The sequence below is a fragment of the Microcebus murinus genome, chromosome 14 (assembly GCF_040939455.1).
Source record: "Microcebus murinus isolate Inina chromosome 14, M.murinus_Inina_mat1.0, whole genome shotgun sequence".
Lineage (NCBI taxonomy): Eukaryota > Metazoa > Chordata > Mammalia > Primates > Cheirogaleidae > Microcebus > Microcebus murinus.
The window spans coordinates 54,755,380-54,769,311 of NC_134117.1; the positions used below are offsets into that span (position 1 = coordinate 54,755,380).

Below are 13,932 nucleotides of genomic sequence, written 5' to 3' on the forward strand. Positions count from 1 at the left end.
AGTGGGATAAAATATTTGCTCTCTACACTTCTGATAAAGGTCTAATAATAAGAACCTATCTAGAACTTAAAAGAATAAACAAGAAAAAATCAAACAACCCCATCAAGAAATGGGCAATGGAAATGAACAGAAACTTCTCCAAAGAAGACAGAATAATGGCCTGCAAACACATAAAAAAAATGCTCAACATCTCTAATCATCAGAGAAATGCAAATCAAAACCACAATGAGATACCACCTAACCCCAGTGAGAATGGCCTGTATCAAGAAATCCCCAAACAACAAATGCTGGCAGGGATGTGGAGAGACAAGAATACTCTTACACTGCTGGTGGGACTGCAAATTAGTGCAACCTTTGTGGAAAAGAATTTGGAGATACCTCAAACAGCTAGAAATAGAAATACCATTCAATCCAGCAATAGCATTGTTGGGCATATACCTAAAAGAACATAAGACATTCTATTATGAAGACATCTGCACCCGAATATTTATGGCAGCACAATTCACTATTGCAAGGTCATGGAAAGAACTCAAGTGCTCGTCAATTCATGAGTGGATAACTAAAATTTGGTATATGCTCACCATGGAATATTACGCAATTCTAAGAAACAACAGTGAGCTAGCACTGTTTATGCTATCCTGGATTAAGCTTAAGCCCGTTATACAAAGCAAGCCGACAAAGGGTCTGGAAAATGGGCTACACATCTACTCGCCATCAAATTGGTACTGACTGATTAAAACTATGGTGCTCAAACAGTGGTAGTGTTCACCAGGGATTCCGGGGGTGGGGGGAGACCCACATCCTAGGGATGTGGTGAACATTGTTGGGGGGAAGGAATTACCTCTAACCCTTTTTAGGGAGAGGCAAAGATATACAATGTAACCAAAATGTCTAAAAAAAACCCTGTTATCAGGAGGAGGAGGGTAGGTGGGAGGGAGGAGGAGGGGAAGGGTGTATACTTACATAATGGGTACAATGTGCACCACCTGGGGGTTGGACATGCTTAAAGCTCTGGCATGGTGGGGTGGGGGAGGGGTGTCAGAGGCAATATAGGTAACCCTAACAATCTTTGTACCCACATAATATGAGGAAATAAAAAGAAAAATTATTTTTAAAAATCAATAAATATAAATTTTTAAATGGATTTTTTCTGAAAAGAGATTAATATCATTTATACCTTATTTAAAACTTTCAAACATGCAGGAAATTTCAAAGAATATTATGAACATCATATATGCACTGTCAAGAGCAAACAATTAACATTTCACTACATTTGTTTCATCCAGCCAGCTGGCTAGCCTTTTTTTTTTTTTAAGCGTATTATGGGGGTACAAGTGTTAAGGTTACATATATTGCCCATGCCTCCCCTACCCCCTCGAGTTAGAGTTTCAAGTGTGACCATCCCCCAAACGTTGCACATCTCACTCATTGTGTTTGTATATACCCATCCCCTCCTCCCCCTCTCCCTCTCCCGACACCCAATAAATGTTATTCCTGTATGTCCACTGAGGTGTTGATCCGTTAATACCAATTTGCTGGTAAGTACATGTGGTGCTGGTTTTTCCATTCTTGAGATACTTCACTTAGTAGAATGGGTTCCAGCTCTATCCAGGAAAATACAAGAGGTGCTATATCACCATTGTTTCTTAAAGCTGAATAGTACTCCATGGCATATTACCACATTTTATTAATCCACTCATGAATTAATGGGCACTTGGGTTGTTTCCACAACTTTGCAACTATGAATTGTGCTGCTACAGACATTCGAGTGCAGGTGTCTTTTTCATAAAGTGACTTTTGATCTTTTGGGTAGATGCCCAGTAGTGGAATTGCTGGATCAAATGGTAGATCTATTTCTATCACTTTCAGGTATCTCCATATTGCTTTCCACAGAGGCTGAACTAGTTTGCAGTCCCACCAGCAGTGGAGGAGTGTTCCTATCTCTCCGCATCCACACCAACATTTATTGTTTGGGAACTTTTTGATAAAGGCCATTCTCACTGGAGTTAAGTGATATCTCATTGTGGTTTTGATTTGCATCTCCCTGATGATTAGAGATGTTGAGCATTTTTTCATATATTTGTTGACCATTATTTTGTCTTCTTTTGAGAAGTTTCTGTTCATTTCCATTGTCCATGTTTTGATAGGGTTGTTTGATTTTTTCTTGCTGATTTTCCTGAGTTCTAAATAGATTCTAGTTATCAGCCCTTTATCGGATGTGTAGCTTGCAAAAATTTTCTGCCATTCCGTGGGTTGTCTGTTTGCTCTCTTGACAGTTTCTTTGGCTGTGCAGAAGCTTTTTAATCTGATCAGGTCCCATTTATTTATTTTTGTTGCTGCTGTGATTGGCTTTGGGGTCTTCTTCATAAATTCTTTCCCTAGGCCAATGTCTAGAAGGGTATTTCCAACATTTTCCTCTAGAATTCTAATAGTTTCACACCTAAGGTTCAAGTCTGTTACCCAGCGTGAGTTGATTTTTGTGAGAGGTGATAGGTGTGGGTGTTGTTTCAGTCTTCTACATGTGGCTATCCAGTTTTCCCAGCACCATTTATTGAATAAGGATTCTTTTCCCCAGTGTACGTTTTTGTCCACTTTGTCGAAGATTAGTTGGCTATATGAGGATGGTTTTATATCTGGGTTCTATGTTCTGTTCCACTGGTCAATGTCCCTGTTCTTCTGCCAATCCCAAGCTGTTTTAATTAAGATAGCCTTGTAGTATAGTCTGAAGTCTGGTAAATTGATACCTCCTATTTTGTTTTTATTGGCTAGGATTGATTTTGCTATATGGGATCTTCTCTGGTTCCATACTAAGTGTAAAATTATTTTTTCTATATCTGTGAAAAATGATGATGGTATTTTGATAGGGATTGCATTGACTCTGTAGGTGACTTTGGGTAGTATAGACATTTTAACAATGTTTATTCTGCCGACCCATGAGCATATATTCTTCCACCTGTTTACGTCCTCTGCTATTTCCTTCTTCAGTGTTTCATAGTTCTCCCTGTAGAGGTCTTGTACCTCCTTAGTTAAATATATTCCTAGGTATTTTATTTTCTTTGTTGTTATTTTGAATTTTTTCACATTGAACCATTTCAAAGTAAGCTGCAGATATCATAACACTTTAACACTAAATATTTTAGTATTTTCCTACATAACTACAATACCATTATCAAACTTACTCAAATTAACAATAATTACCTAATATCCTATAATACTAGGACATATACAAATGTTCCCAAAATTTATAGCTGATTTTTCAAACCAGGATCCATACAAATATCATGCATTATCTTTGGTTTTGTTTCTCTTAACCTGGAATAGTTTCTCCACACACCTTTTTCTCCCCTCGCATCTGTATTTTTATGTGTTAAAATATATAATGTAAAATTTATCCACACCCATTAGAATGACGACTATTTAAAATAAGAAAAAAGTGTTCAAAATGATGTGGAGAAATTGGAACATTTGTGCACTGCTGATGGGAATGTAAAATGGTGTAGCCACTATGGAAAAATGACAGCAGCCCCTCAAAAATTAAACAGAATTCCCATATGATCCAGTAATTACACTTACGGGTATATATCCCAAGAATTAAAAGCAGGGACTCAAACAGATATTTGCACAGCCATGCTCGAAGCAGCATTATTCTCAATAGCCAAAATGTGGATGCAACCCAAGTGTCCATCAATGGATGAATGGATGAGAAAAATGTAATACATATATATAAAGAATATTATTCAGCATTTGAAAGGAAGGAAATTCTGCTTATGCTGCAACATGGATGAACCTTGAGGACACTATGCTACGTGAAAGAAGCCAGTTACAAAAAGACAAATACTGTGTGATTTCACTTATATGAAGTACTATAGTCAAATCACAGACACAAACATTAGAATGGTGGTTGCCAGAGGCTAGACAAAGAGGAAAATGAGGAGTTAATGTTTAATGAGTATGCACTTTCAATTTAGTAAGAAGTTGTTCTGAAAGAGAATATTAGTAATGGTTGCATGAAAATGTGGATGTAGTTAATGCAATTATATACTTGAAAATTATTAAAATGGTAATTTTTTTAAAAATTGTAGTAAAATACACATAATAAAAATTTACCATTTAGCCACTTTTAAACATACAATTTAGTGACATACACATTCATCACCATGTTGTACAATCATAGTACAACCTTAATATCTGAAGAGAACAGGATAAATATACTGCAGCATTTCTCACATTGTAGATATGTCTGATTGCTTCCCAGTTGTGTGTTATAAATTGTTTCTCTATTCCCTTTATTTCCTATAAACTTGAAGTTACATCTAAAGGCTAGATCAGAGTCAAATTTAAGTATTTTTGGCAAGAATTCTGTAGAGATTATTTTGTATACTTCATGTGTCTTGGCGTAGGCTTTCTTCTCTGATATCTAATTTACCACTAATCCCATCAAGGGTATTTTTCATCTCAGACATTGTAATTTCCATCTCTGAAGGTTTTATTCAGATCTTTTTGCATCTTCTATATCTTTATTTAACATATTCAATCTTTTAGTTTCTCGACCATATGGAATATAGATATAAAAACAGTATACTAAGTACTAATTCTATGATCTGTGTCACTTTTGTTTTGGTCCTGATTTTTTTCCTCATCATTATGAGTCAGATTTTCCTACTTCTTTGCATGCCTAGTAATTTCTGATTGGATGCCAGATATTGTGAATTTTAGCCTGTGTACTGGGTATTTTTATATTTCCATAACTATTTTTGAACTTTATTCTGGAACATGATTAAATTACTTGGAAATAGTTCAACCCTTTCAGGTATTGCTTTTCAGCTTTGTCAGGCTAGGCCAGAGTAGCACATATTTTAAATCTAATTTACCCCACCACTGAGGCAAAATCTTAAGAGACTCTATACAATGACCACTGTTTTATATATTTTGTCTGCTTTTTTTAGCTATTTTAGGTAGGAAGGTAAATCTTGTCCCTATTATTCCTTCTTCACCAGAAATAGAAGACCAATTTTTTTTGTCCTTTTTAATCTTCTTTTTCTGCATTATTTTAAAGCAATTCAGATATCATATCATTTCACTGCTACATGTTTTAGTATGTCTCTTAAAAAATATGGACTTTTTTCCCACATGATTTTCAGTTATACTTAACAAACTTAACAATTCCTTATTATGATCTAAAACTCAGTCATTATTCCAATTTCCCCAACTTTCTAAAAAAAATTTTTTTTTAACAATTGGTAGTTCAAACTCTCTTTAATGCTAGCATTTTATGAACACAACTCTGTGAGGGGTACTTGCTTAGTACCTGATATCCATTAACTTTTTTAGTTCTCAATAACCTTCTGAAGTAAATATTATTATTACTTCCATTTCTCTGAGAACACCAAAGCTCCAAGCTGTTAAAAAATTAGCATAAGGTCATAGCCAGTAGATGGCAGAGGGAGGTTTCTCTGAGCCCAATGGCACTGCTCTTAACCAGTATGCTTGAATACCATACCAGGAATTATTAGCATAGAAATCAGATAATATCAATGCTTAAGTCAAAAATCAAATTCTGAAACTGCTTAGTTTAAATGTTATCACAGGCTACCAATCTGAGAAAATTTACAATGCTACTTTATTTGAAATATAATAGATTCCACTTAATTTTTAAAAAACACAATTTCCAAATCTAAAAGCAAATTTTATTTGAAAAAGTAACATGATTGAAATGAAAATTAATGGCATCTCAAACTAGAAAATGCAGATTCAAATTTATTTATAATGTTCTATAACATCTCTGCCAAATAGAACATGTTGCGATGACAGAAATATTTTATATCTGTACTGTTCAATACAGTAGCTCCTATCCATATATAAATATTGAGTATCTGAAATGTGTGTAGTAAAACTGAGAAACTGAATTTTTTATTTTAATTAGCTTAAATGTAAATTATAATTATCAATTCATCTGTCTGTCCCTACCACTAGACTGTGAGTTCCTTGAAGAATGGAACACATTTTCATTTCTCCCTCCAGTACTTTCATGTTTGTTGAAGTGTGGTAGAATGTGCAGATGGAATTTTCTAGATGTATCTGGTAGATTCTCTAAATATACTGATAAAGGTTACAGAGTACAGAATCTATTGGATTACATCTTTTAATATATCCTGATTTTTAAAGCAGCTGAAATATCTTATATATTCATGTTTTTACCAAACATGCTTTGAACATAATACTTGACAGCACTCCGTTAGGTGCTCAGTATATGATGATGAATAGACTCAGTTTCTGTACAAAGAATCACTCGATCCCACAGAAAATGCATTCAAATGCTTCACAAAGTAAGAAGAATATTGTAAACAGGCAAAATAAATTATAAGAGCCAGCAAGAAAAATAACTACCTGAAAATGGAGGGAGGTTTTACATATTGAACAACTCATTAATCTGGTTTAATGATGAATAGTAAACTGAGCCCAGTGGCACACATGTAATCCCAGCTATTCAGGAGGCTGAGACAGGAGGATTGTTTAATTAAGCCCAGGACTTCAAGTCCAACCTGGGCAACATAGTGAGACCCTGTCTCTTTAAAAAAGATAAAAATTAAAAATAAAAGATGAACAGTAGCTCAATAGTTGGGAGATGGAAGGATAGTATACAGCAGCCGTCCCCAGCCTGTTTGGCACCAGGGATCAGTTTCATGGAAGACAATTTTTCCATGGACCACAGATTTAGGGGGGTAGGGGGAACTGCAGGATAATCATTCTAAGTACAACAAACAGCCTTGCAAAGGCATAAAGACACAAAAAGACATGACTTGTAGGGGGAGAAAAAAGTATTTCATTGTGACTAAAACATGGGGCAAGAAATAGGAAGGGAAGAAAGATACATTAGAGCTAGATTCTAATATCCTTTAGGTGACATGTTACATGGTGCTGACTCAATCCTAGTAGGACAGTAGGCAAAGTATTGATGTTTATTTTTTTTTAAAGGGAAAAAAATAGCTTGCTAATTTAATTTCCACACTTAACAAACTTTAAAAAGCAAAATCTAAATTACAAGTTGTGCTTATAACAGACACCAAGTAATTGTCCAACTCTGAACAAGAAAGGTTATTGGACTAGATACTTTAAGTTTTAAATGAGCAACATTAAATACTTCGATGGGAAATCAAATTATTTGTATGCTTGACATGAATGATGAGGATATCTTTCTCAACGATTACACTAAAGTTTCAATTTTATCATAGTAACACTCACTTTGAACTTAATATTAGTTAGTCTAGGAAATGTTCACAATTTGCAAAAAACTGATCACCCTGTTAGTTTAGGGAAAAATAATTTGGGGAAAAAAAGATTAATATACTTCTGGCCATTTCTTTTCTCATAAACAGGGCTAAAACACCTATCCCCTAATGAGGCAATATTTAACTTGCCAGTATCAGATCATTAATTATATTTAATGTCAATCACTTCTCATAGTTGTCTAATTCCACAGTTGCCCTTTTTGTTTTTTCAACCAACATCCTAAACTGTTGGCTCTTCTACCCACAAGTATCTACTACTATTATATTCTCAAAGCATTACTTCTTCACAGGAATATTACCCTAACCTTACCCTTAAAAATAAAAACAAAACCATTTTTATCTTTTCTGCCTATTACCAAAAGTAACCATGAATTCTGATTTGAACTTCCCAGGTGCTCAATCCATAGCTCCTCTTGTAAAGAATCATGCTACCGTCCATGTAATATTATACTAAACTCAGTGTTCATATAAAACTTTCTCAATATATTCTCTCAGCCTAATAGTTATCATACTTGGATTAGGCATTTTTCAAATATGTGGACACTCCATTAATAATTATGTAGCTTAACCAAATCTTCCAGTTTACTAACACATATGCAATATGGAATTTTACAACCTGCTAAAATCAAGACAAGTGGAAGAACAATCTAGTTAATTCCTCAGACACCTTTATATATTAAACTCCCTGGGCCAAACATTTTGAAATTGGGAAAATAAGATCCTTTTAGGCATTATTTTTGTTATTGCTGTTTATTAACAATTACATTTAATAAGAACCCACCACATCCCAAGAACTTGACATATACTAATTAATTTAATCCTCCCAAGACTCCTGTGAGACAGGCATTATCATTTCCATTTTACAAATGGAATAAACTCAAGTTCAGAAAGATTAAGTAATTACTGAACATTAAGAAGTGGAGTTGCATTTTAGAATATAGTTGTCTGTCTAAACTAAAGCCTGTGCCACCAATGCTAGTAATTAAAGTTCAAATATCCATTGAGGTGAGCTGTTGACATTTTTTTCAATTGAATACAAGACACAATATACTGCTTCAATTATATTTTCTCTCAAAATATGATGAACCATCAAAATAATGAATAAAAATATAAACCAGCCGGGCGCGGTGGCTCACGCCTGTAATCCTAGCTCTCTGGGAGGCTGAGGCGGGCGGATTGCTCGAGGTCAGGAGTTCGAAACCAGCCTGAGCAAGAGCGAGACCCTGTCTCTACTATAAATAGAAAGAAATTAATTGGCCAACTAATATATATACAAAAAATTAGCCGGGCATGGTGGCGAATGCCTGTAGTCCCAGCTACTTGGGAGGCTGAGGCAGGAGGATTGCTTGAGCCAGGAGTTTGAGGTTGCTGTGAGCTAGGCTGACGCCACGGCACTCACTCTAGCCTAGGCAACAAAGCGAGACTCTGTCTCAAAAAAAAAAAAAAATATATAAACCAGAATAAAACCTATAGTTAACTATAGTTTTAAAGTTAATACCCAGTAACAGCAATTAGTGAAAATTATAGTGACTTATTTTACATACAATGTTCAAAATGAAGTGATTTTAAAAATAACAGATTTTTAAACATAATAAAAAGAACCTAACATTTAATCATATTGACTATATATTTAAATATTTAAAACATTTTACTTACTAAACTACATTTTATTTATAAACTGCAATTGATTAATCAAGATTACTCATAGTAATAAAAATATCAATAATCAATTTTAACAAAGGCCAAACACACAATATATTTAAAGTTATAAAACCTGAATACTCCAGAGCAAAAGTACTACACATGTAATTACAATACAAATATACACACTGGAAGAGTATAAATTTCAAGTTCTATAATAATAGACATTAATAAAGAAAAAAATCTGAACACATATGCAGTGGTAGAGAAAAGAAAAAAAGAATTATTAAATAGGAAAAAAATCAACATAAACTGTAAATACAATTAATGTATATTGCAAAAGGAAAACAAATACCTTTAACAAAAAAAACAAACACATGAAAATTATTTTAGTGAACACCTATTGTTTTTGCCTGTCCAGCAACCATTTTCCCTTCTCCAGGAAGTAACACCTCAATTTTCCTTTAGAAACTATCTGTCACCCACCCTTAATTCAAGTGGTTCGAAACCACATCTCTCACCACCCCACGTCAGGGTGGAAAGAAAATCCAAGCCTGCCCACATAAGCATTCCATCAATCTGATCACAGGGACCGTCTCTAGAATGGGCAAAGACTAACTCAGGCCAAGGAGACTACCATAGTTTGCTAAAATAGTAGAGAAAGGGGAGTTCTCTTTCTTCTGGGGTTTCTCAGGATGTAGGCCTAGTACTATTACTACCATCTTTCCCAGAGAGTCTGACTCCAAAGTCTTAACTACTTTTCCACATTGATATCCAAATATGCAAAGGGATCTAGGGTTACCTGGTAGTATTGGAAAAGATAAATTAGGATTTTGACTTTCCATGTTATATTTTCTATAATGTTTCCATTTTTCAAAAATAAGCACATATGACATTTATAATAGTAAATTTAAAACATTTAAAAATACTACCCCTGAGTTTTCTTCTCAAATATACGCAGATATTCACATTTAATGTCTTAAAAGCATTAACAATTTTCTCATAATTTACCAAAGAAGACAGAACATCACCTTTTTCCCCCGGCACAAAATAAAGCTATTTTCACTTTAAAAATATGGGTGGAAAAAAAAAGTTGTGAGTAAACCCTTTTTAAAAATTTTTTTCTCACTTAAAAAGGGATATATTCAAAACTCTGCAAGGAAAAAAGTGGTTAATGTTCAGCAAGTGCTACAGCCATTATAAAAAATTGTTCAAGAGGTACTGTAAAGATTAAAGGTGGCAAACTTAGATTTTATAAAGTTATAAATTATGTTAGTCCTACAATTCTGAATAATGTATGATTTGAAGGAATTGACCAGTTAAATATTTCAGTTATAATTATTTTATATAATATTGCATTATGGAAGAAACTGCAAACCACTGTTTTATTCTTAAATACAAGAAAGTCAGTCTCAAGTTGCACCCCCTAGGAATGTAATGCATCTACTAAATATAGCAAATACTCTATAAAGGAAGATAGCAATAAACATTTTTGTTCTCTTGCTTTTATTATATGGTTTCTATCACTCTTTCCCTTTCTCCCCAAGCACACACAACCCACTCCTGCATCTTCACTTTTTAATATTATTATTTTGTGTTTTATGATCCTTAGTAAGGACACTTAGAAGGTGTCAATGACTTTTTTCTTTTTTTTTTTTGGTGGTCTCTTCTGGTTGTCAATACTTTCTTGATATAATTAGGTAGTCAGAATGATGTTGTTCTTAAGTGGAAGAGATCATCGGGGACCTATCCAGGGTAGGGACGAAGAGCAGCAGTCAAAGGCCAGAGCCACCTTCTCACAGACAAGTGGCAGTAAGTTCTAAAGTTTTTAAGATAAGGCAATATTCAACAAGCTCATTACCTTGTTCACACCAGAAAGACAGTGGGTTGGTCATCCTGACCAACATCTTTGCCTCAAGATGCTGATTTTTTTTTTAATTTGATGTACAGTTCAATGAAGCCTAAACTCTCCTAAGCTAAAAACTCCAAACTTTTCTCACCTTATCTGCAAATGCCTTTCTTATACTGCTAGATCACTTCGGCTCATGACCCAAAGGACGCTTTAACATAAATGAAGGTATATTTAAAAAGCCACCCAAAAAAAATGTGTAATAGAAATTATCTATAAAGAACAGGAAGAAAATGGATCTTTCCAAAGTACCACAGGGAAAATAAAATACTTTACCCTAGTCCCTTAGCTATAAAATATTTATTCTACTTATATTTACTAATACCCACAGTATTTTTTAGGCATCTAAAACAGAAGGTAAAGAAACCATGAACCACAAGATTACACAGATAGCAACGTAAAGAACCGTCCAGTCTAAACTCTCCTCCTATTCACAATGGCCAGTGACATCTGGCTCTTTCTCAAAACATCATATGGTGGGCCAGGAGGGGATGGTGAGAAGGAAACTTGAGAGGGAGGATGAGAACGGGAAGGTGCTGGAAAAGATAAAAACTAAACCATTCGAGAAGGCTGTACTTTGTATTGCTCCTTTGATTTTCCACTTCTTTTTTCGATTAGGTGACTAATATTTGTCCCTATCAGAAATCCATCTGTAAACTTCCCCACTTACTGCCAACCACATCCAAAATTCCAGGAGAGCCAATCAAAGCTACCTGTGTGCCCCGGTCGCTCGCGAGGAGTGAAACGTCGGCGCCCAAGTTGGGAACCCGGTACTGGGAGAAGTTCTCTTGGGACAGGGAGACGGGACGTAGTGAGGCGAAGGAAAGCGGAGGATGGGGAGCAAGCGCTCACCAGGAGCTGAGCGCATCAGGGAGAGTAAGGTATCCCGCTAGACCTGACAAGTTGCCGGAGCCCTGGAGCTGACAAACAGCTGGCCTCGGAGCCCAGGTCGCTAATATTATTTCGCCACCGCCTTCCCCTTCGCCTTCCCTAAATTGCTGTCTCCTCACACCCTTCACAGTCCAAGACTCACCCGTCCACGCTCCAGCTCCACCAGCTCCTCGGTCACAGCCGCCCACTTCGGACAACCATAGAAACGAAGCAGCAGCGGAGAAAAGCTTCCACCTCCCCCGCCCACCGTCACGTGACTCTTCTCGCCGCTGAGCCTGTCGGGATCGTGGTGAAATAGGTGTGGGAGGGGCATGAAGAAAGAGGAGGGGGAGGAGTAAGGGAAGCAACTCGTCACGCCCCAGCCCCGGGCCCCGCCCCCTCACCTTTTAGGCGGGAAAGCTGTGGAGTTCCCAGAAGCCCTCAGGGGTTTGCTCCGGTTTTTTTTCTCCTCCACGAAAGACATAGAAATCTATTTTAAAAATTTGTTGTGCCCTCTGACGCCTGCTTGGTACCCGTTTTCGTGCTGGCTAAGCAAAAAAAGAGTCAGTGAAAAGAAAGCTGGACCACAGTGAGTTGGGAATTGTTTCTTTGCAACTGCGTTTAGGTTTAAACTTGTGGTACGATTTTCTTACTTCATAACCTTGAACTTTTTGTGGATTTAGAAAGTTCCCCACCACTTTCTATAGTATGGATTTTTCAAGTGTTTTATTTGCAGACTAACATTATTGCAGAGTTTAGTCCCTAACGTACTTAAAACATGTTTTTCCCCCAAAGAATGTGGTTTTATCCGAAGTGGGAATAGGAAAGGAGCCTTTCTCTTCTGCTGTGGAAATAGAATGAAAATATTATGATTATGATACCAGAAAACTTTCAAATAAATTTTTTTTCAAGAATTTACTTAGAGCAGTAGAAAAGGCAACAGCCCTGGAAACAAAAGGCAGACAAAATTATCACTGGGTTAAATTGCGAAGTAAGCAAAATCAACTATTTTCTCCATTTCTTCTCAGAGGACCCTCCCTATCCATTAACATGAGAACAATTTATTGTGTTCATGGCTTTATGCTAGCACTTTACATACAGCTTAGTGTTTTTTTACAACCACTGTGCTGGATGGATACTATTTTTATTCATTTGCAGGAAGGGAAGCAAGCTAAGACCCTTAGGTAAAGCAGTAAATGCTATAGCTAGGACACACACACATCTGAAGGACTCTAACGTCTGGATTCTTAGACAGTATTCTTTAATCTGTGTTCCTCTGGATCTACCTGCCTCAGAAGGTAGGAATCATTGTTGATTTGCTTCCCAGCTATCAAAATGTACCTTTTCTGTATCTCTTCCCATTTAAACTGTTCTCTGTTAAGTGAGAAACGTCATAAAGAAATCCTTCCCCACATATTAATAGGCACTTAGTTTGTTGTCCTTTTCAGACATGTCCATTATCTCTGATGATGGGAATTCCAGAACATTTTAAAGGCTCATGGAATCCTAAGTAGTATCTAAGTCAACTGTTTCCCAAAACAAGGAAAAAAAGAAAGTTAAATCATCAATACATATATGGTGAACAAAAATCAATTTTTAAGAATTGGTGAAATTCAATCCTGATTTTAGACAATATTTGTCTATATAAAACTAAATAACCAGTTGAACTATTAAATAACATGTAAAAACATAAATCACTGGTTCTCAAACTTTTTTATCTCAGGACCCCTTTACACTCTTAAAAAATATTGAGGACTTCAAAGAACTTTCGCTTATGTGTTATACCTATCAATATTTACTATATTATACCTTAAAATGGAAAATGTGTTAGCTTTTCATTTAAAAAATAATAAATTCATTATATGTTGACATAAATAACATTTTTATGAAAAATAACTTTTCCCAAAAAAAGAGTAGGATGGTTTTACATTCTTGCAAATTTCTTTAATGTCTGGCCTAATAGAAGAGAGCTGATTCTCCTATTCTGCATTAAATGTTGCACTCTTACCCAACATGTAGCCTTTGGCAAACTCTACACTCAAAAGAGAATGATGATGATAAAGGCAAATAACTACTTATTATTAGGACAGTCTTGACCTTACTGTAAAGGAACTCCCAGGAATTCTCAGATCGCACATTGAGAACCACTGTTTTAAACCATACAACTGTTAGATGTTATTGTACGTTTTTTGTCTAATCATTTTGTCATCAAGTAGAACATTT

At 35.6% G+C, this 13,932-nt stretch overlaps 1 protein-coding gene across 3 annotated transcripts in view; it reads right to left on the reverse strand.

The window, feature by feature from the left end:
* The window catches only part of MICU1 (mitochondrial calcium uptake 1), a 246,858-nt gene extending 234,866 nt beyond the window's left edge, over positions 1-11,992 (reverse strand). For all 3 annotated transcript variants that reach the window (XM_076010083.1, XM_012762546.3, XM_012762541.3), the window contains exon 1: positions 11,873-11,992. The gene's annotated coding sequence lies outside the window, so the exon portion shown is untranslated. The remainder of the gene's footprint in view (positions 1-11,872) is intronic.
* Positions 11,993-13,932: the final 1,940 nt, after the last annotated feature.